Source organism: Pimephales promelas, chromosome 14 (genome assembly GCF_988280905.1).
Source record: "Pimephales promelas chromosome 14, fPimPro1.hap1.1, whole genome shotgun sequence".
Classification (NCBI taxonomy): domain Eukaryota; kingdom Metazoa; phylum Chordata; class Actinopteri; order Cypriniformes; family Leuciscidae; genus Pimephales; species Pimephales promelas.
This window is the reverse complement of record NC_142782.1, coordinates 12452963-12474430: the sequence shown is the minus strand read 5'-3', so window position 1 is coordinate 12474430 and position 21468 is coordinate 12452963.

Here is a 21468-nt window from a genome sequence, read left to right as displayed (position 1 = left end):
ACAAATTAACATGGACACTGGCGACTCAGTCAGAAAATATTTACCCCAACTTGATAGCACTTTCTACACAGGTTGAAAAGAAAGATACCAAAGTTAGAGTAGATATCAACGGATATTTTAGACGAGAGGGAGAGAGCAAAAATGGTTGCAGATGAGGATGCAAAATGGTGTCCAAATGTTGCTCCAAGTCATTGGCACTTAAAAGTTACAAGATGTAGGGAGAGGTATGAAGCAAAGGCCAACACTAAATGCAAAAACCGTGTCAGACCAAGCTTCTAGGTACAACAGCACCCTCTAGAGTTTTTAAAGGGAAGGCCTACACTAATGAACATTCATTAAAACAAATTAACATGAACACAGCGCAATCAGTCAGCAAATATTTACCCCAACTTGATAGCACTTTCTACTTTGGTTGAAAAGAAAGATGCACAAGTTAGAGTAGATATCAAATGACATTCCGTCGATAGGGCAAGGAAATGAAAAATGGCTGCAGAAAAGGATGCAAAAAAAGTTTCCAAAGGTTTCTTTAAGATGTTTGCACTTAAACCTTCATGGGAGACGTATAATTGTTGACAATATTAGTTACATTGAAAAATGAAATTCCATAGAAAAGAGTCTTGACTGTAGTTCACTTCCTCATTAAAACTACCCCAAAGAGAAGCACTTATGAACGCAGGACCAATCAATGCTCCCATTTGAAGTAATCTTAATGTGTTGAACTCTGTGATTAAGTGACCATTGCATGGAGAACGCAGTCTGGAGTTCTAGAAGGCAGTTGTCTCTTGAAGCACTGGTCACTTGAAACTACCCCAACAAATAGCACTTACCAAATACAACAGACGAGTTAGTGCCATTGTGAGGGTACCGAGGGTGACAGTAGCAGCAGTTGAAAATCTTGTCCAATTTCTAGCCTGAAACTCGGTAGGACCGGACGAGATCCTTTGCAGTCAGAGACTCGAGGAGCATGTGGCCTGCTTTTGGGAAGAGCTGGACTGAGCCATGTGGTTAACCAGCAGCTCCCAATATATGTGTGTCCATGCCCCATTGGCTTTGCTTTGGTCGTTGACACTCTGCTTTTCTGTAAAGCCCATCAAGTTTTGATTGCCCAGTTAACATCTTCGGAAATACTCAGCACTTTTCAGCATGGGTTGACTTTTCACACATTTAAAGCACTTCATGCAAATACAACAATTATGAACTTTATTCCCCCTGAATTTAGAATAGAGGTTGAGATATTTGTAAATTAAAGGCCTACACTAAATACATAAACAGGAAGCGGCAGAACAAACTTTAAGGTAAACCAGCACCATCTAGTGTTTACACTGTGTAAGCTGCAACACGATTGCGCTAAACAGAAGCACTTATTCTTAAATAGAATCAGGAATGCTTCCCTTTGTAGTCATCTAAAGGGGCTTTGTAAAGGTAAGGGACCCGAATAAAAAAAAGAAAAATATGGACACAGGGGAATCAGTCAGAAAATATTTACCCCAACTTGATAGCACTTTCTACACTGGTTGAAAAGAAAGATGCCAAAGTTAGAGTAGATATCAACGGATATTGTAGACGAGAGGGAGAGAGCAAAAATGGCTGCAGATGAGGATGCAAAATGGTGTCCAAATGTTGTTCCAAGTCATTGGCACTTACAGTTACAAGATGTAGGGAGAGGTATGAAGCAAAGGCCTACACTAAATGCAGTGTCAGACCAAGCTTCTGGGTAAAACAGCACCCTCTAGAGATTTTAAAGGAAAGGCCTACACTAATGAAAATTAATTAAAACAAATTAACATGGACACTGGCGACTCAGTCAGGAAATATTTACCCCAACTTGATAGCACTTTCTACACAGGTTGAAAAGAAAGATACCAAAGTTAGAGTAGATATCAACGGATATTTTAGACGAGAGGGAGAGAGCAAAAATGGTTGCAGATGAGGATGCAAAATGGTGTCCAAATGTTGCTCCAAGTCATTGGCACTTAAAAGTTACAAGATGTAGGGAGAGGTATGAAGCAAAGGCCTACACTAAATGCAAAAACCGTGTCAGACCAAGCTTCTAGGTACAACAGCACCCTCTAGAGTTTTTAAAGGGAAGGCCTACACTAATGAACATTCATTAAAACAAATTAACATGAACACAGCGCAATCAGTCAGCAAATATTTACCCCAACTTGATAGCACTTTCTACTTTGGTTGAAAAGAAAGATGCACAAGTTAGAGTAGATATCAAAAGACATTCCGTCGATAGGGCAAGGAAACGAAAAATGGCTGCAGAAAAGGATGCAAAAAAAGTTTCCAAAGGTTTCTTTAAGATGTTTGCACTTAAACCTTCATGGGAGACGTATAATTGTTGACAATATTAGTTACATTGAAAAATGAAATTCCATAGAAAAGAGTCTTGACTGTAGTTCACTTCCTCATTAAAACTACCCCAAAGAGAAGCACTTATGAACGCAGGACCAATCAATGCTCCCATTTGAAGTAATCTTAATGTGTTGAATTCTGTGATTAAGTGACCATTGCATGGAGAACGCAGTCTGGAGTTCTAGAAGGCAGTTGTCTCTTGAAGCCCTGGTCACTTGAAACTACCCCAACAAATAGCACTTACCAAATACAACAGACGAGTTAGTGCCATTGTGAGGGTACCGAGGGTGACAGTAGCAGCAGTTGAAAATCTTGTCCAATTTCTAGCCTGAAACTCGGTAGGACCGGACGAGATCCTTTGCAGTCAGAGACTCGAGGAGCATGTGGCCTGCTTTTGGGAAGAGCTGGACTGAGCCATGTGGTTAACCAGCAGCTCCCAATATATGTGTGTCCATGCCCCATTGGCTTTGCCTTGGTCGTTGACACTCTGCTTTTCTGTAAAGCCCATCAAGTTTTGATTGCCCAGTTAACATCTTCGGAAATACTCAGCACTTTTCAGCATGGGTTGACTTTTCACACATTTAAAGCACTTCATGCAAATACAACAATTATGAACTTTATTCCCCCTGAATTTAGAATAGAGGTTGAGATATTTGTAAAGTAAAGGCCTACACTAAATACATAAACAGGAAGCGGCAGAACAAACTTTAAGGTAAACCAGCACCATCTAGTGTTTACACTGTGTAAGCTGCAACACGATTGCGCTAAACAGAAGCACTTATTCTTAAATAGAATCAGGAATGCTTCCCTTTGTAGTCATCTAAAGGGGCTTTGTAAATGTAAGGGACCTGAATAAAAAAAAGAAACATATGGACACAGGGGAATCAGTCAGAAAATATTTACCCCAACTTGATAGCACTTTCTACACTGGTTGAAAAGAAAGATGCCAAAGTTAGAGTAGATATCAACGGATATTGTAGACGAGAGGGAGAGAGCAAAAATGGCTGCAGATGAGGATGCAAAATGGTGTCCAAATGTTGTTCCAAGTCATTGGCACTTACAGTTACAAGATGTAGGGAGAGGTATGAAGCAAAGGCCTACACTAAATGCAGTGTCAGACCAAGCTTCTGGGTAAAACAGCACCCTCTAGAGATTTTAAAGGAAAGGCCTACACTAATGAAAATTAATTAAAACAAATTAACATGGACACTGGCGACTCAGTCAGGAAATATTTACCCCAACTTGATAGCACTTTCTACACAGGTTGAAAAGAAAGATACCAAAGTTAGAGTAGATATCAACGGATATTTTAGACGAGAGGGAGAGAGCAAAAATGGTTGCAGATGAGGATGCAAAATGGTGTCCAAATGTTGCTCCAAGTCATTGGCACTTAAAAGTTACAAGATGTAGGGAGAGGTATGAAGCAAAGGCCAACACTAAATGCAAAAACCGTGTCAGACCAAGCTTCTAGGTACAACAGCACCCTCTAGAGTTTTTAAAGGGAAGGCCTACACTAATGAACATTCATTAAAACAAATTAACATGAACACAGCGCAATCAGTCAGCAAATATTTACCCCAACTTGATAGCACTTTCTACTTTGGTTGAAAAGAAAGATGCACAAGTTAGAGTAGATATCAAAAGACATTCCGTCGATAGGGCAAGGAAACGAAAAATGGCTGCAGAAAAGGATGCAAAAAAAGTTTCCAAAGGTTTCTTTAAGATGTTTGCACTTAAACCTTCATGGGAGATGTATAATTGTTGACAATATTAGTTACATTGAAAAATGAAATTCCATAGAAAAGAGTCTTGACTGTAGTTCACTTCCTCATTAAAACTACCCCAAAGAGAAGCACTTATGAACGCAGGACCAATCAATGCTCCCATTTGAAGTAATCTTAATGTGTTGAACTCTGTGATTAAGTGACCATTGCATGGAGAACGCAGTCTGGAGTTCTAGAAGGCAGTTGTCTCTTGAAGCACTGGTCACTTGAAACTACCCCAACAAATAGCACTTACCAAATACAACAGACGAGTTAGTGCCATTGTGAGGGTACCGAGGGTGACAGTAGCAGCAGTTGAAAATCTTGTCCAATTTCTAGCCTGAAACTCGGTAGGACCGGACGAGATCCTTTGCAGTCAGAGACTCGAGGAGCATGTGGCCTGCTTTTGGGAAGAGCTGGACTGAGCCATGTGGTTAACCAGCAGCTCCCAATATATGTGTGTCCATGCCCCATTGGCTTTGCCTTGGTCGTTGACACTCTGCTTTTCTGTAAAGCCCATCAAGTTTTGATTGCCCAGTTAACATCTTCGGAAATACTCAGCACTTTTCAGCATGGGTTGACTTTTCACACATTTAAAGCACTTCATGCAAATACAACAATTATGAACTTTATTCCCCCTGAATTTAGAATAGAGGTTGAGATATTTGTAAAGTAAAGGCCTACACTAAATACATAAACAGGAAGCGGCAGAACAAACTTTAAGGTAAACCAGCACCATCTAGTGTTTACACTGTGTAAGCTGCAACACGATTGCGCTAAACAGAAGCACTTATTCTTAAATAGAATCAGGAATGCTTCCCTTTGTAGTCATCTAAAGGGGCTTTGTAAAGGTAAGGGACCCGAATAAAAAAAAGAAAAATATGGACACAGGGGAATCAGTCAGAAAATATTTACCCCAACTTGATAGCACTTTCTACACTGGTTGAAAAGAAAGATGCCAAAGTTAGAGTAGATATCAACGGATATTGTAGACGAGAGGGAGAGAGCAAAAATGGCTGCAGATGAGGATGCAAAATGGTGTCCAAATGTTGTTCCAAGTCATTGGCACTTACAGTTACAAGATGTAGGGAGAGGTATGAAGCAAAGGCCTACACTAAATGCAGTGTCAGACCAAGCTTCTGGGTAAAACAGCACCCTCTAGAGATTTTAAAGGAAAGGCCTACACTAATGAACATTATTTAAAACAAATTAACATGGACACTGGCGACTCAGTCAGAAAATATTTACCCCAACTTGATAGCACTTTCTACACAGGTTGAAAAGAAAGATACCAAAGTTAGAGTAGATATCAACGGATATTTTAGACGAGAGGGAGAGAGCAAAAATGGTTGCAGATGAGGATGCAAAATGGTGTCCAAATGTTGCTCCAAGTCATTGGCACTTAAAAGTTACAAGATGTAGGGAGAGGTATGAAGCAAAGGCCAACACTAAATGCAAAAACCGTGTCAGACCAAGCTTCTAGGTACAACAGCACCCTCTAGAGTTTTTAAAGGGAAGGCCTACACTAATGAACATTCATTAAAACAAATTAACATGAACACAGCGCAATCAGTCAGCAAATATTTACCCCAACTTGATAGCACTTTCTACTTTGGTTGAAAAGAAAGATGCACAAGTTAGAGTAGATATCAAATGACATTCCGTCGATAGGGCAAGGAAATGAAAAATGGCTGCAGAAAAGGATGCAAAAAAAGTTTCCAAAGGTTTCTTTAAGATGTTTGCACTTAAACCTTCATGGGAGACGTATAATTGTTGACAATATTAGTTACATTGAAAAATGAAATTCCATAGAAAAGAGTCTTGACTGTAGTTCACTTCCTCATTAAAACTACCCCAAAGAGAAGCACTTATGAACGCAGGACCAATCAATGCTCCCATTTGAAGTAATCTTAATGTGTTGAACTCTGTGATTAAGTGACCATTGCATGGAGAACGCAGTCTGGAGTTCTAGAAGGCAGTTGTCTCTTGAAGCACTGGTCACTTGAAACTACCCCAACAAATAGCACTTACCAAATACAACAGACGAGTTAGTGCCATTGTGAGGGTACCGAGGGTGACAGTAGCAGCAGTTGAAAATCTTGTCCAATTTCTAGCCTGAAACTCGGTAGGACCGGACGAGATCCTTTGCAGTCAGAGACTCGAGGAGCATGTGGCCTGCTTTTGGGAAGAGCTGGACTGAGCCATGTGGTTAACCAGCAGCTCCCAATATATGTGTGTCCATGCCCCATTGGCTTTGCTTTGGTCGTTGACACTCTGCTTTTCTGTAAAGCCCATCAAGTTTTGATTGCCCAGTTAACATCTTCGGAAATACTCAGCACTTTTCAGCATGGGTTGACTTTTCACACATTTAAAGCACTTCATGCAAATACAACAATTATGAACTTTATTCCCCCTGAATTTAGAATAGAGGTTGAGATATTTGTAAATTAAAGGCCTACACTAAATACATAAACAGGAAGCGGCAGAACAAACTTTAAGGTAAACCAGCACCATCTAGTGTTTACACTGTGTAAGCTGCAACACGATTGCGCTAAACAGAAGCACTTATTCTTAAATAGAATCAGGAATGCTTCCCTTTGTAGTCATCTAAAGGGGCTTTGTAAAGGTAAGGGACCCGAATAAAAAAAAGAAAAATATGGACACAGGGGAATCAGTCAGAAAATATTTACCCCAACTTGATAGCACTTTCTACACTGGTTGAAAAGAAAGATGCCAAAGTTAGAGTAGATATCAACGGATATTGTAGACGAGAGGGAGAGAGCAAAAATGGCTGCAGATGAGGATGCAAAATGGTGTCCAAATGTTGTTCCAAGTCATTGGCACTTACAGTTACAAGATGTAGGGAGAGGTATGAAGCAAAGGCCTACACTAAATGCAGTGTCAGACCAAGCTTCTGGGTAAAACAGCACCCTCTAGAGATTTTAAAGGAAAGGCCTACACTAATGAAAATTAATTAAAACAAATTAACATGGACACTGGCGACTCAGTCAGGAAATATTTACCCCAACTTGATAGCACTTTCTACACAGGTTGAAAAGAAAGATCCCAAAGTTAGAGTAGATATCAACGGATATTTTAGACGAGAGGGAGAGAGCAAAAATGGTTGCAGATGAGGATGCAAAATGGTGTCCAAATGTTGCTCCAAGTCATTGGCACTTAAAAGTTACAAGATGTAGGGAGAGGTATGAAGCAAAGGCCTACACTAAATGCAAAAACCGTGTCAGACCAAGCTTCTAGGTACAACAGCACCCTCTAGAGTTTTTAAAGGGAAGGCCTACACTAATGAACATTCATTAAAACAAATTAACATGAACACAGCGCAATCAGTCAGCAAATATTTACCCCAACTTGATAGCACTTTCTACTTTGGTTGAAAAGAAAGATGCACAAGTTAGAGTAGATATCAAAAGACATTCCGTCGATAGGGCAAGGAAACGAAAAATGGCTGCAGAAAAGGATGCAAAAAAAGTTTCCAAAGGTTTCTTTAAGATGTTTGCACTTAAACCTTCATGGGAGACGTATAATTGTTGACAATATTAGTTACATTGAAAAATGAAATTCCATAGAAAAGAGTCTTGACTGTAGTTCACTTCCTCATTAAAACTACCCCAAAGAGAAGCACTTATGAACGCAGGACCAATCAATGCTCCCATTTGAAGTAATCTTAATGTGTTGAATTCTGTGATTAAGTGACCATTGCATGGAGAACGCAGTCTGGAGTTCTAGAAGGCAGTTGTCTCTTGAAGCCCTGGTCACTTGAAACTACCCCAACAAATAGCACTTACCAAATACAACAGACGAGTTAGTGCCATTGTGAGGGTACCGAGGGTGACAGTAGCAGCAGTTGAAAATCTTGTCCAATTTCTAGCCTGAAACTCGGTAGGACCGGACGAGATCCTTTGCAGTCAGAGACTCGAGGAGCATGTGGCCTGCTTTTGGGAAGAGCTGGACTGAGCCATGTGGTTAACCAGCAGCTCCCAATATATGTGTGTCCATGCCCCATTGGCTTTGCCTTGGTCGTTGACACTCTGCTTTTCTGTAAAGCCCATCAAGTTTTGATTGCCCAGTTAACATCTTCGGAAATACTCAGCACTTTTCAGCATGGGTTGACTTTTCACACATTTAAAGCACTTCATGCAAATACAACAATTATGAACTTTATTCCCCCTGAATTTAGAATAGAGGTTGAGATATTTGTAAAGTAAAGGCCTACACTAAATACATAAACAGGAAGCGGCAGAACAAACTTTAAGGTAAACCAGCACCATCTAGTGTTTACACTGTGTAAGCTGCAACACGATTGCGCTAAACAGAAGCACTTATTCTTAAATAGAATCAGGAATGCTTCCCTTTGTAGTCATCTAAAGGGGCTTTGTAAATGTAAGGGACCTGAATAAAAAAAAGAAACATATGGACACAGGGGAATCAGTCAGAAAATATTTACCCCAACTTGATAGCACTTTCTACACTGGTTGAAAAGAAAGATGCCAAAGTTAGAGTAGATATCAACGGATATTGTAGACGAGAGGGAGAGAGCAAAAATGGCTGCAGATGAGGATGCAAAATGGTGTCCAAATGTTGTTCCAAGTCATTGGCACTTACAGTTACAAGATGTAGGGAGAGGTATGAAGCAAAGGCCTACACTAAATGCAGTGTCAGACCAAGCTTCTGGGTAAAACAGCACCCTCTAGAGATTTTAAAGGAAAGGCCTACACTAATGAAAATTAATTAAAACAAATTAACATGGACACTGGCGACTCAGTCAGGAAATATTTACCCCAACTTGATAGCACTTTCTACACAGGTTGAAAAGAAAGATACCAAAGTTAGAGTAGATATCAACGGATATTTTAGACGAGAGGGAGAGAGCAAAAATGGTTGCAGATGAGGATGCAAAATGGTGTCCAAATGTTGCTCCAAGTCATTGGCACTTAAAAGTTACAAGATGTAGGGAGAGGTATGAAGCAAAGGCCAACACTAAATGCAAAAACCGTGTCAGACCAAGCTTCTAGGTACAACAGCACCCTCTAGAGTTTTTAAAGGGAAGGCCTACACTAATGAACATTCATTAAAACAAATTAACATGAACACAGCGCAATCAGTCAGCAAATATTTACCCCAACTTGATAGCACTTTCTACTTTGGTTGAAAAGAAAGATGCACAAGTTAGAGTAGATATCAAAAGACATTCCGTCGATAGGGCAAGGAAACGAAAAATGGCTGCAGAAAAGGATGCAAAAAAAGTTTCCAAAGGTTTCTTTAAGATGTTTGCACTTAAACCTTCATGGGAGACGTATAACTGTTGACAATATTAGTTACATTGAAAAATGAAATTCCATAGAAAAGAGTCTTGACTGTAGTTCACTTCCTCATTAAAACTACCCCAAAGAGAAGCACTTATGAACGCAGGACCAATCAATGCTCCCATTTGAAGTAATCTTAATGTGTTGAACTCTGTGATTAAGTGACCATTGCATGGAGAACGCAGTCTGGAGTTCTAGAAGGCAGTTGTCTCTTGAAGCACTGGTCACTTGAAACTACCCCAACAAATAGCACTTACCAAATACAACAGACGAGTTAGTGCCATTGTGAGGGTACCGAGGGTGACAGTAGCAGCAGTTGAAAATCTTGTCCAATTTCTAGCCTGAAACTCGGTAGGACCGGACGAGATCCTTTGCAGTCAGAGACTCGAGGAGCATGTGGCCTGCTTTTGGGAAGAGCTGGACTGAGCCATGTGGTTAACCAGCAGCTCCCAATATATGTGTGTCCATGCCCCATTGGCTTTGCCTTGGTCGTTGACACTCTGCTTTTCTGTAAAGCCCATCAAGTTTTGATTGCCCAGTTAACATCTTCGGAAATACTCAGCACTTTTCAGCATGGGTTGACTTTTCACACATTTAAAGCACTTCATGCAAATACAACAATTATGAACTTTATTCCCCCTGAATTTAGAATAGAGGTTGAGATATTTGTAAAGTAAAGGCCTACACTAAATACATAAACAGGAAGCGGCAGAACAAACTTTAAGGTAAACCAGCACCATCTAGTGTTTACACTGTGTAAGCTGCAACACGATTGCGCTAAACAGAAGCACTTATTCTTAAATAGAATCAGGAATGCTTCCCTTTGTAGTCATCTAAAGGGGCTTTGTAAAGGTAAGGGACCCGAATAAAAAAAAGAAAAATATGGACACAGGGGAATCAGTCAGAAAATATTTACCCCAACTTGATAGCACTTTCTACACTGGTTGAAAAGAAAGATGCCAAAGTTAGAGTAGATATCAACGGATATTGTAGACGAGAGGGAGAGAGCCAAAATGGCTGCAGATGAGGATGCAAAATGGTGTCCAAATGTTGCTCCAAGTCATTGGCACTTAAAGTTACAAGATGTAGGGAGAGGTATGAAGCAAAGGCCTACACTAAATGCAGTGTCAGACCAAGCTTCTGGGTAAAACAGCACCCTCTAGAGATTTTAAAGGAAAGGCCTACACTAATGAACATTATTTAAAACAAATTAACATGGACACTGGCGACTCAGTCAGGAAATATTTACCCCAACTTGATAGCACTTTCTACACAGGTTGAAAAGAAAGATACCAAAGTTAGAGTAGATATCAACGGATATTTTAGATGAGAGGGAGAGAGCAAAAATGGTTGCAGGTGAGGATGCAAAATGGTGTCCAAATGTTGCTCCAAGTCATTGGCACTTTAAAGTTACAAGATGTAGGGAGAGGTATGAAGCAAAGGCCTACACTAAATGCAAAAACCGTGTCAGACCAAGCTTCTAGGTACAACAGCACCCTCTAGAGTTTTTAAAGGGAAGGCCTACACTAATGAACATTCATTAAAACAAATTAACATGAACACAGCGCAATCAGTCAGCAAATATTTACCCCAACTTGATAGCACTTTCTACTTTGGTTGAAAAGAATGATGCACAAGTTAGAGTAGATATCAAAAGACATTCCGTCGATAGAGCAAGGAAACGAGAAATGGCTGCAGAAAAGGATGCAAAAAAAGTTTCCAAAGGTTTCTTTAAGATGTTTGCACTTAAACCTTCATGGGAGACGTATAATTGTTGACAATATTAGTTACATTGAAAAATGAAATTCCATAGAAAAGAGTCTTGACTGTAGTTCACTTCCTCATTAAAACTACCCCAAAGAGAAGCACTTATGAACGCAGGACCAATCAATGCTCCCATTTGAAGTAATCTTAATGTGTTGAACTCTGTGATTAAGTGACCATTGCATGGAGAACGCAGTCTGGAGTTCTAGAAGGCAGTTGTCTCTTGAAGCACTGGTCACTTGAAACTACCCCAACAAATAGCACTTACCAAATACAACAGACGAGTTAGTGCCATTGTGAGGGTACCGAGGGTGACAGTAGCAGCAGTTGAAAATCTTGTCCAATTTCTAGCCTGAAACTCGGTAGGACCGGACGAGATCCTTTGCAGTCAGAGACTCGAGGAGCATGTGGCCTGCTTTTGGGAAGAGCTGGACTGAGCCATGTGGTTAACCAGCAGCTCCCAATATGTGTGTCCATGCCCCATTGGCTTTGCCTTGGTCGTTGACACTCTGCTTTTCTGTAAAGCCCATCAAGTTTTGATTGCCCAGTTAACATCTTCGGAAATACTCAGCACTTTTCAGCATGGGTTGACTTTTCACACATTTAAAGCACTTCATGCAAATACAACAATTATGAACTTTATTCCCCCTGAATTTAGAATAGAGGTTGAGATATTTGTTAAGTAAAGGCCTACACTAAATACACAAACAGGAAGCGGCAGAACAAACTTTAAGGTAAACCAGCACCATATAGTGTTTACACTGTGTAAGCTGCAACACGATTGCGCTAAACAGAAGCACTTATTCTTAAATAGAATCAGGAATGCTTCCCTTTGTAGTCATCTAAAGGGGCTTTGTAAATGTAAGGGACCTGAATAAAAAAAAAAGAAAAATATGGACACAGGGGAATCAGTCAGAAAATATTTACCCCAACTTGATAGCACTTTCTACACTGGTTGAAAAGAAAGATGCCAAAGTTAGAGTAGATATCAACGGATATTGTAGACGAGAGGGAGAGAGCAAAAATGGCTGCAGATGAGGATGCAAAATGGTGTCCAAATGTTGTTCCAAGTCATTGGCACTTACAGTTACAAGATGTAGGGAGAGGTATGAAGCAAAGGCCTACACTAAATGCAGTGTCAGACCAAGCTTCTGGGTAAAACAGCACCCTCTAGAGATTTTAAAGGAAAGGCCTACACTAATGAACATTATTTAAAACAAATTAACATGGACACTGGCGACTCAGTCAGAAAATATTTACCCCAACTTGATAGCACTTTCTACACAGGTTGAAAAGAAAGATACCAAAGTTAGAGTAGATATCAACGGATATTTTAGACGAGAGGGAGAGAGCAAAAATGGTTGCAGATGAGGATGCAAAATGGTGTCCAAATGTTGCTCCAAGTCATTGGCACTTAAAAGTTACAAGATGTAGGGAGAGGTATGAAGCAAAGGCCAACACTAAATGCAAAAACCGTGTCAGACCAAGCTTCTAGGTACAACAGCACCCTCTAGAGTTTTTAAAGGGAAGGCCTACACTAATGAACATTCATTAAAACAAATTAACATGAACACAGCGCAATCAGTCAGCAAATATTTACCCCAACTTGATAGCACTTTCTACTTTGGTTGAAAAGAAAGATGCACAAGTTAGAGTAGATATCAAATGACATTCCGTCGATAGGGCAAGGAAATGAAAAATGGCTGCAGAAAAGGATGCAAAAAAAGTTTCCAAAGGTTTCTTTAAGATGTTTGCACTTAAACCTTCATGGGAGACGTATAATTGTTGACAATATTAGTTACATTGAAAAATGAAATTCCATAGAAAAGAGTCTTGACTGTAGTTCACTTCCTCATTAAAACTACCCCAAAGAGAAGCACTTATGAACGCAGGACCAATCAATGCTCCCATTTGAAGTAATCTTAATGTGTTGAACTCTGTGATTAAGTGACCATTGCATGGAGAACGCAGTCTGGAGTTCTAGAAGGCAGTTGTCTCTTGAAGCACTGGTCACTTGAAACTACCCCAACAAATAGCACTTACCAAATACAACAGACGAGTTAGTGCCATTGTGAGGGTACCGAGGGTGACAGTAGCAGCAGTTGAAAATCTTGTCCAATTTCTAGCCTGAAACTCGGTAGGACCGGACGAGATCCTTTGCAGTCAGAGACTCGAGGAGCATGTGGCCTGCTTTTGGGAAGAGCTGGACTGAGCCATGTGGTTAACCAGCAGCTCCCAATATATGTGTGTCCATGCCCCATTGGCTTTGCTTTGGTCGTTGACACTCTGCTTTTCTGTAAAGCCCATCAAGTTTTGATTGCCCAGTTAACATCTTCGGAAATACTCAGCACTTTTCAGCATGGGTTGACTTTTCACACATTTAAAGCACTTCATGCAAATACAACAATTATGAACTTTATTCCCCCTGAATTTAGAATAGAGGTTGAGATATTTGTAAATTAAAGGCCTACACTAAATACATAAACAGGAAGCGGCAGAACAAACTTTAAGGTAAACCAGCACCATCTAGTGTTTACACTGTGTAAGCTGCAACACGATTGCGCTAAACAGAAGCACTTATTCTTAAATAGAATCAGGAATGCTTCCCTTTGTAGTCATCTAAAGGGGCTTTGTAAAGGTAAGGGACCCGAATAAAAAAAAGAAAAATATGGACACAGGGGAATCAGTCAGAAAATATTTACCCCAACTTGATAGCACTTTCTACACTGGTTGAAAAGAAAGATGCCAAAGTTAGAGTAGATATCAACGGATATTTTAGACGAGAGGGAGAGAGCAAAAATGGTTGCAGATGAGGATGCAAAATGGTGTCCAAATGTTGCTCCAAGTCATTGGCACTTAAAAGTTACAAGATGTAGGGAGAGGTATGAAGCAAAGGCCTACACTAAATGCAAAAACCGTGTCAGACCAAGCTTCTAGGTACAACAGCACCCTCTAGAGTTTTTAAAGGGAAGGCCTACACTAATGAACATTCATTAAAACAAATTAACATGAACACAGCGCAATCAGTCAGCAAATATTTACCCCAACTTGATAGCACTTTCTACTTTGGTTGAAAAGAAAGATGCACAAGTTAGAGTAGATATCAAAAGACATTCCGTCGATAGGGCAAGGAAACGAAAAATGGCTGCAGAAAAGGATGCAAAAAAAGTTTCCAAAGGTTTCTTTAAGATGTTTGCACTTAAACCTTCATGGGAGACGTATAATTGTTGACAATATTAGTTACATTGAAAAATGAAATTCCATAGAAAAGAGTCTTGACTGTAGTTCACTTCCTCATTAAAACTACCCCAAAGAGAAGCACTTATGAACGCAGGACCAATCAATGCTCCCATTTGAAGTAATCTTAATGTGTTGAATTCTGTGATTAAGTGACCATTGCATGGAGAACGCAGTCTGGAGTTCTAGAAGGCAGTTGTCTCTTGAAGCCCTGGTCACTTGAAACTACCCCAACAAATAGCACTTACCAAATACAACAGACGAGTTAGTGCCATTGTGAGGGTACCGAGGGTGACAGTAGCAGCAGTTGAAAATCTTGTCCAATTTCTAGCCTGAAACTCGGTAGGACCGGACGAGATCCTTTGCAGTCAGAGACTCGAGGAGCATGTGGCCTGCTTTTGGGAAGAGCTGGACTGAGCCATGTGGTTAACCAGCAGCTCCCAATATATGTGTGTCCATGCCCCATTGGCTTTGCCTTGGTCGTTGACACTCTGCTTTTCTGTAAAGCCCATCAAGTTTTGATTGCCCAGTTAACATCTTCGGAAATACTCAGCACTTTTCAGCATGGGTTGACTTTTCACACATTTAAAGCACTTCATGCAAATACAACAATTATGAACTTTATTCCCCCTGAATTTAGAATAGAGGTTGAGATATTTGTAAAGTAAAGGCCTACACTAAATACATAAACAGGAAGCGGCAGAACAAACTTTAAGGTAAACCAGCACCATCTAGTGTTTACACTGTGTAAGCTGCAACACGATTGCGCTAAACAGAAGCACTTATTCTTAAATAGAATCAGGAATGCTTCCCTTTGTAGTCATCTAAAGGGGCTTTGTAAATGTAAGGGACCTGAATAAAAAAAAGAAACATATGGACACAGGGGAATCAGTCAGAAAATATTTACCCCAACTTGATAGCACTTTCTACACTGGTTAAAAAGAAAGATGCCAAAGTTAGAGTAGATATCAACGGATATTGTAGACGAGAGGGAGAGAGCAAAAATGGCTGCAGATGAGGATGCAAAATGGTGTCCAAATGTTGTTCCAAGTCATTGGCACTTACAGTTACAAGATGTAGGGAGAGGTATGAAGCAAAGGCCTACACTAAATGTAGTGTCAGACCAAGCTTCTGGGTAAAACAGCACCCTCTAGAGATTTTAAAGGAAAGGCCTACACTAATGAACATTATTTAAAACAAATTAACATGGACACTGGCGACTCAGTCAGAAAATATTTACCCCAACTTGATAGCACTTTCTACACAGGTTGAAAAGAAAGATACCAAAGTTAGAGTAGATATCAACGGATATTTTAGACGAGAGGGAGAGAGCAAAAATGGTTGCAGATGAGGATGCAAAATGGTGTCCAAATGTTGCTCCAAGTCATTGGCACTTAAAAGTTACAAGATGTAGGGAGAGGTATGAAGCAAAGGCCAACACTAAATGCAAAAACCGTGTCAGACCAAGCTTCTAGGTACAACAGCACCCTCTAGAGTTTTTAAAGGGAAGGCCTACACTAATGAACATTCATTAAAACAAATTAACATGAACACAGCGCAATCAGTCAGCAAATATTTACCCCAACTTGATAGCACTTTCTACTTTGGTTGAAAAGAAAGATGCACAAGTTAGAGTAGATATCAAAAGACATTCCGTCGATAGGGCAAGGAAACGAAAAATGGCTGCAGAAAAGGATGCAAAAAAAGTTTCCAAAGGTTTCTTTAAGATGTTTGCACTTAAACCTTCATGGGAGACGTATAACTGTTGACAATATTAGTTACATTGAAAAATGAAATTCCATAGAAAAGAGTCTTGACTGTAGTTCACTTCCTCATTAAAACTACCCCAAAGAGAAGCACTTATGAACGCAGGACCAATCAATGCTCCCATTTGAAGTAATCTTAATGTGTTGAACTCTGTGATTAAGTGACCATTGCATGGAGAACGCAGTCTGGAGTTCTAGAAGGCAGTTGTCTCTTGAAGCACTGGTCACTTGAAACTACCCCAACAAATAGCACTTACCAAATACAACAGACGAGTTAGTGCCATTGTGAGGGTACCGAGGGTGACAGTAGCAGCAGTTGAAAATCTTGTCCAATTTCTAGCCTGAAACTCGGTAGGACCGGACGAGATCCTTTGCAGTCAGAGACTCGAGGAGCATGTGGCCTGCTTTTGGGAAGAGCTGGACTGAGCCATGTGGTTAACCAGCAGCTCCCAATATATGTGTGTCCATGCCCCATTGGCTTTGCCTTGGTCGTTGACACTCTGCTTTTCTGTAAAGCCCATCAAGTTTTGATTGCCCAGTTAACATCTTCGGAAATACTCAGCACTTTTCAGCATGGGTTGACTTTTCACACATTTAAAGCACTTCATGCAAATACAACAATTATGAACTTTATTCCCCCTGAATTTAGAATAGAGGTTGAGATATTTGTAAAGTAAAGGCCTACACTAAATACATAAACAGGAAGCGGCAGAACAAACTTTAAGGTAAACCAGCACCATCTAGTGTTTACACTGTGTAAGCTGCAACACGATTGCGCGAAACAGAAGCACTTATTCTTAAATAGAATCAGGAATGCTTCCCTTTGTAGTCATCTAAAGGGGCTTTGTAAAGGTAAGGGACCCGAATAAAAAAAAGAAAAATATGGACACAGGGGAATCAGTCAGAAAATATTTACCCCAACTTGATAGCACTTTCTACACTGGTTGAAAAGAAAGATGCCAAAGTTAGAGTAGATATCAACGGATATTGTAGACGAGAGGGAGAGAGCCAAAATGGCTGCAGATGAGGATGCAAAATGGTGTCCAAATGTTGCTCCAAGTCATTGGCACTTAAAGTTACAAGATGTAGGGAGAGGTATGAAGCAAAGGCCTACACTAAATGCAGTGTCAGACCAAGCTTCTGGGTAAAACAGCACCCTCTAGAGATTTTAAAGGAAAGGCCTACACTAATGAACATTATTTAAAACAAATTAACATGGACACTGGCGACTCAGTCAGGAAATATTTACCCCAACTTGATAGCACTTTCTACACAGGTTGAAAAGAAAGATACCAAAGTTAGAGTAGATATCAACGGATATTTTAGATGAGAGGGAGAGAGCAAAAATGGTTGCAGGTGAGGATGCAAAATGGTGTCCAAATGTTGCTCCAAGTCATTGGCACTTTAAAGTTACAAGATGTAGGGAGAGGTATGAAGCAAAGGCCTACACTAAATGCAAAAACCGTGTCAGACCAAGCTTCTAGGTACAACAGCACCCTCTAGAGTTTTTAAAGGGAAGGCCTACACTAATGAACATTCATTAAAACAAATTAACATGAACACAGCGCAATCAGTCAGCAAATATTTACCCCAACTTGATAGCACTTTCTACTTTGGTTGAAAAGAATGATGCACAAGTTAGAGTAGATATCAAAAGACATTCCGTCGATAGAGCAAGGAAACGAGAAATGGCTGCAGAAAAGGATGCAAAAAAAGTTTCCAAAGGTTTCTTTAAGATGTTTGCACTTAAACCTTCATGGGAGACGTATAATTGTTGACAATATTAGTTACATTGAAAAATGAAATTCCATAGAAAAGAGTCTTGACTGTAGTTCACTTCCTCATTAAAACTACCCCAAAGAGAAGCACTTATGAACGCAGGACCAATCAATGCTCCCATTTGAAGTAATCTTAATGTGTTGAACTCTGTGATTAAGTGACCATTGCATGGAGAACGCAGTCTGGAGTTCTAGAAGGCAGTTGTCTCTTGAAGCACTGGTCACTTGAAACTACCCCAACAAATAGCACTTACCAAATACAACAGACGAGTTAGTGCCATTGTGAGGGTACCGAGGGTGACAGTAGCAGCAGTTGAAAATCTTGTCCAATTTCTAGCCTGAAACTCGGTAGGACCGGACGAGATCCTTTGCAGTCAGAGACTCGAGGAGCATGTGGCCTGCTTTTGGGAAGAGCTGGACTGAGCCATGTGGTTAACCAGCAGCTCCCAATATGTGTGTCCATGCCCCATTGGCTTTGCCTTGGTCGTTGACACTCTGCTTTTCTGTAAAGCCCATCAAGTTTTGATTGCCCAGTTAACATCTTCGGAAATACTCAGCACTTTTCAGCATGGGTTGACTTTTCACACATTTAAAGCACTTCATGCAAATACAACAATTATGAACTTTATTCCCCCTGAATTTAGAATAGAGGTTGAGATATTTGTTAAGTAAAGGCCTACACTAAATACACAAACAGGAAGCGGCAGAACAAACTTTAAGGTAAACCAGCACCATATAGTGTTTACACTGTGTAAGCTGCAACACGATTGCGCTAAACAGAAGCACTTATTCTTAAATAGAATCAGGAATGCTTCCCTTTGTAGTCATCTAAAGGGGCTTTGTAAATGTAAGGGACCTGAATAAAAAAAAAAGAAAAATATGGACACAGGGGAATCAGTCAGAAAATATTTACCCCAACTTGATAGCACTTTCTACACTGGTTGAAAAGAAAGATGCCAAAGTTAGAGTAGATATCAACGGATATTGTAGACGAGAGGGAGAGAGCAAAAATGGCTGCAGATGAGGATGCAAAATGGTGTCCAAATGTTGTTCCAAGTCATTGGCACTTACAGTTACAAGATGTAGGGAGAGGTATGAAGCAAAGGCCTACACTAAATGCAGTGTCAGACCAAGCTTCTGGGTAAAACAGCACCCTCTAGAGATTTTAAAGGAAAGGCCTACACTAATGAACATTATTTAAAACAAATTAACATGGACACTGGCGACTCAGTCAGAAAATATTTACCCCAACTTGATAGCACTTTCTACACAGGTTGAAAAGAAAGATACCAAAGTTAGAGTAGATATCAACGGATATTTTAGACGAGAGGGAGAGAGCAAAAATGGTTGCAGATGAGGATGCAAAATGGTGTCCAAATGTTGCTCCAAGTCATTGGCACTTAAAAGTTACAAGATGTAGGGAGAGGTATGAAGCAAAGGCCAACACTAAATGCAAAAACCGTGTCAGACCAAGCTTCTAGGTACAACAGCACCCTCTAGAGTTTTTAAAGGGAAGGCCTACACTAATGAACATTCATTAAAACAAATTAACATGAACACAGCGCAATCAGTCAGCAAATATTTACCCCAACTTGATAGCACTTTCTACTTTGGTTGAAAAGAAAGATGCACAAGTTAGAGTAGATATCAAATGACATTCCGTCGATAGGGCAAGGAAATGAAAAATGGCTGCAGAAAAGGATGCAAAAAAAGTTTCCAAAGGTTTCTTTAAGATGTTTGCACTTAAACCTTCATGGGAGACGTATAATTGTTGACAATATTAGTTACATTGAAAAATGAAATTCCATAGAAAAGAGTCTTGACTGTAGTTCACTTCCTCATTAAAACTACCCCAAAGAGAAGCACTTATGAACGCAGGACCAATCAATGCTCCCATTTGAAGTAATCTTAATGTGTTGAACTCTGTGATTAAGTGACCATTGCATGGAGAACGCAGTCTGGAGTTCTAGAAGGCAGTTGTCTCTTGAAGCACTGGTCACTTGAAACTACCCCAACAAATAGCACTTACCAAATACAACAGACGAGTTAGTGCCATTGTGAGGGTACCGAGGGTGACAGTAGCAGCAGTTGAAAATCTTGTCCAATTTCTAGCCTGAAACTCGGTAGGACCGGACGAGATCCTTTGCAGTCAGAGACTCGAGGAGCATGTGGCCTGCTTTTGGGAAGAGCTGGACTGAGCCATGTGGTTAACCAGCAGCTCCCAATATATGTGTGTCCATGCCCCATTGGCTTTGCTTTGGTCGTTGACACTCTGCTTTTCTGTAAAGCCCATCAAGTTTTGATTGCCCAGTTAACATCTTCGGAAATACTCAGCACTTTTCAGCATGGGTTGACTTTTCACACATTTAAAGCACTTCATGCAAATACAACAATTATGAACTTTATTCCCCCTGAATTTAGAATAGAGGTTGAGATATTTGTAAATTAAAGGCCTACACTAAATACATAAACAGGAAGCGGCAGAACAAACTTTAAGGTAAACCAGCACCATCTAGTGTTTACACTGTGTAAGCTGCAACACGATTGCGCTAAACAGAAGCACTTATTCTTAAATAGAATCAGGAATGCTTCCCTTTGTAGTCATCTAAAGGGGCTTTGTAAAGGTAAGGGACCCGAATAAAAAAAAGAAAAATATGGACACAGGGGAATCAGTCAGAAAATATTTACCCCAACTTGATAGCACTTTCTACACTGGTTGAAAAGAAAGATGCCAAAGTTAGAGTAGATATCAACGGATATTTTAGACGAGAGGGAGAGAGCAAAAATGGTTGCAGATGAGGATGCAAAATGGTGTCCAAATGTTGCTCCAAGTCATTGGCACTTAAAAGTTACAAGATGTAGGGAGAGGTATGAAGCAAAGGCCTACACTAAATGCAAAAACCGTGTCAGACCAAGCTTCTAGGTACAACAGCACCCTCTAGAGTTTTTAAAGGGAAGGCCTACACTAATGAACATTCATTAAAACAAATTAACATGAACACAGCGCAATCAGTCAGCAAATATTTACCCCAACTTGATAGCACTTTCTACTTTGGTTGAAAAGAAAGATGCACAAGTTAGAGTAGATATCAAAAGACATTCCGTCGATAGGGCAAGGAAACGAAAAATGGCTGCAGAAAAGGATGCAAAAAAAGTTTCCAAAGGTTTCTTTAAGATGTTTGCACTTAAACCTTCATGGGAGACGTATAATTGTTGACAATATTAGTTACATTGAAAAATGAAATTCCATAGAAAAGAGTCTTGACTGTAGTTCACTTCCTCATTAAAACTACCCCAAAGAGAAGCACTTATGAACGCAGGACCAATCAATGCTCCCATTTGAAGTAATCTTAATGTGTTGAATTCTGTGATTAAGTGACCATTGCATGGAGAACGCAGTCTGGAGTTCTAGAAGGCAGTTGTCTCTTGAAGCCCTGGTCACTTGAAACTACCCCAACAAATAGCACTTACCAAATAC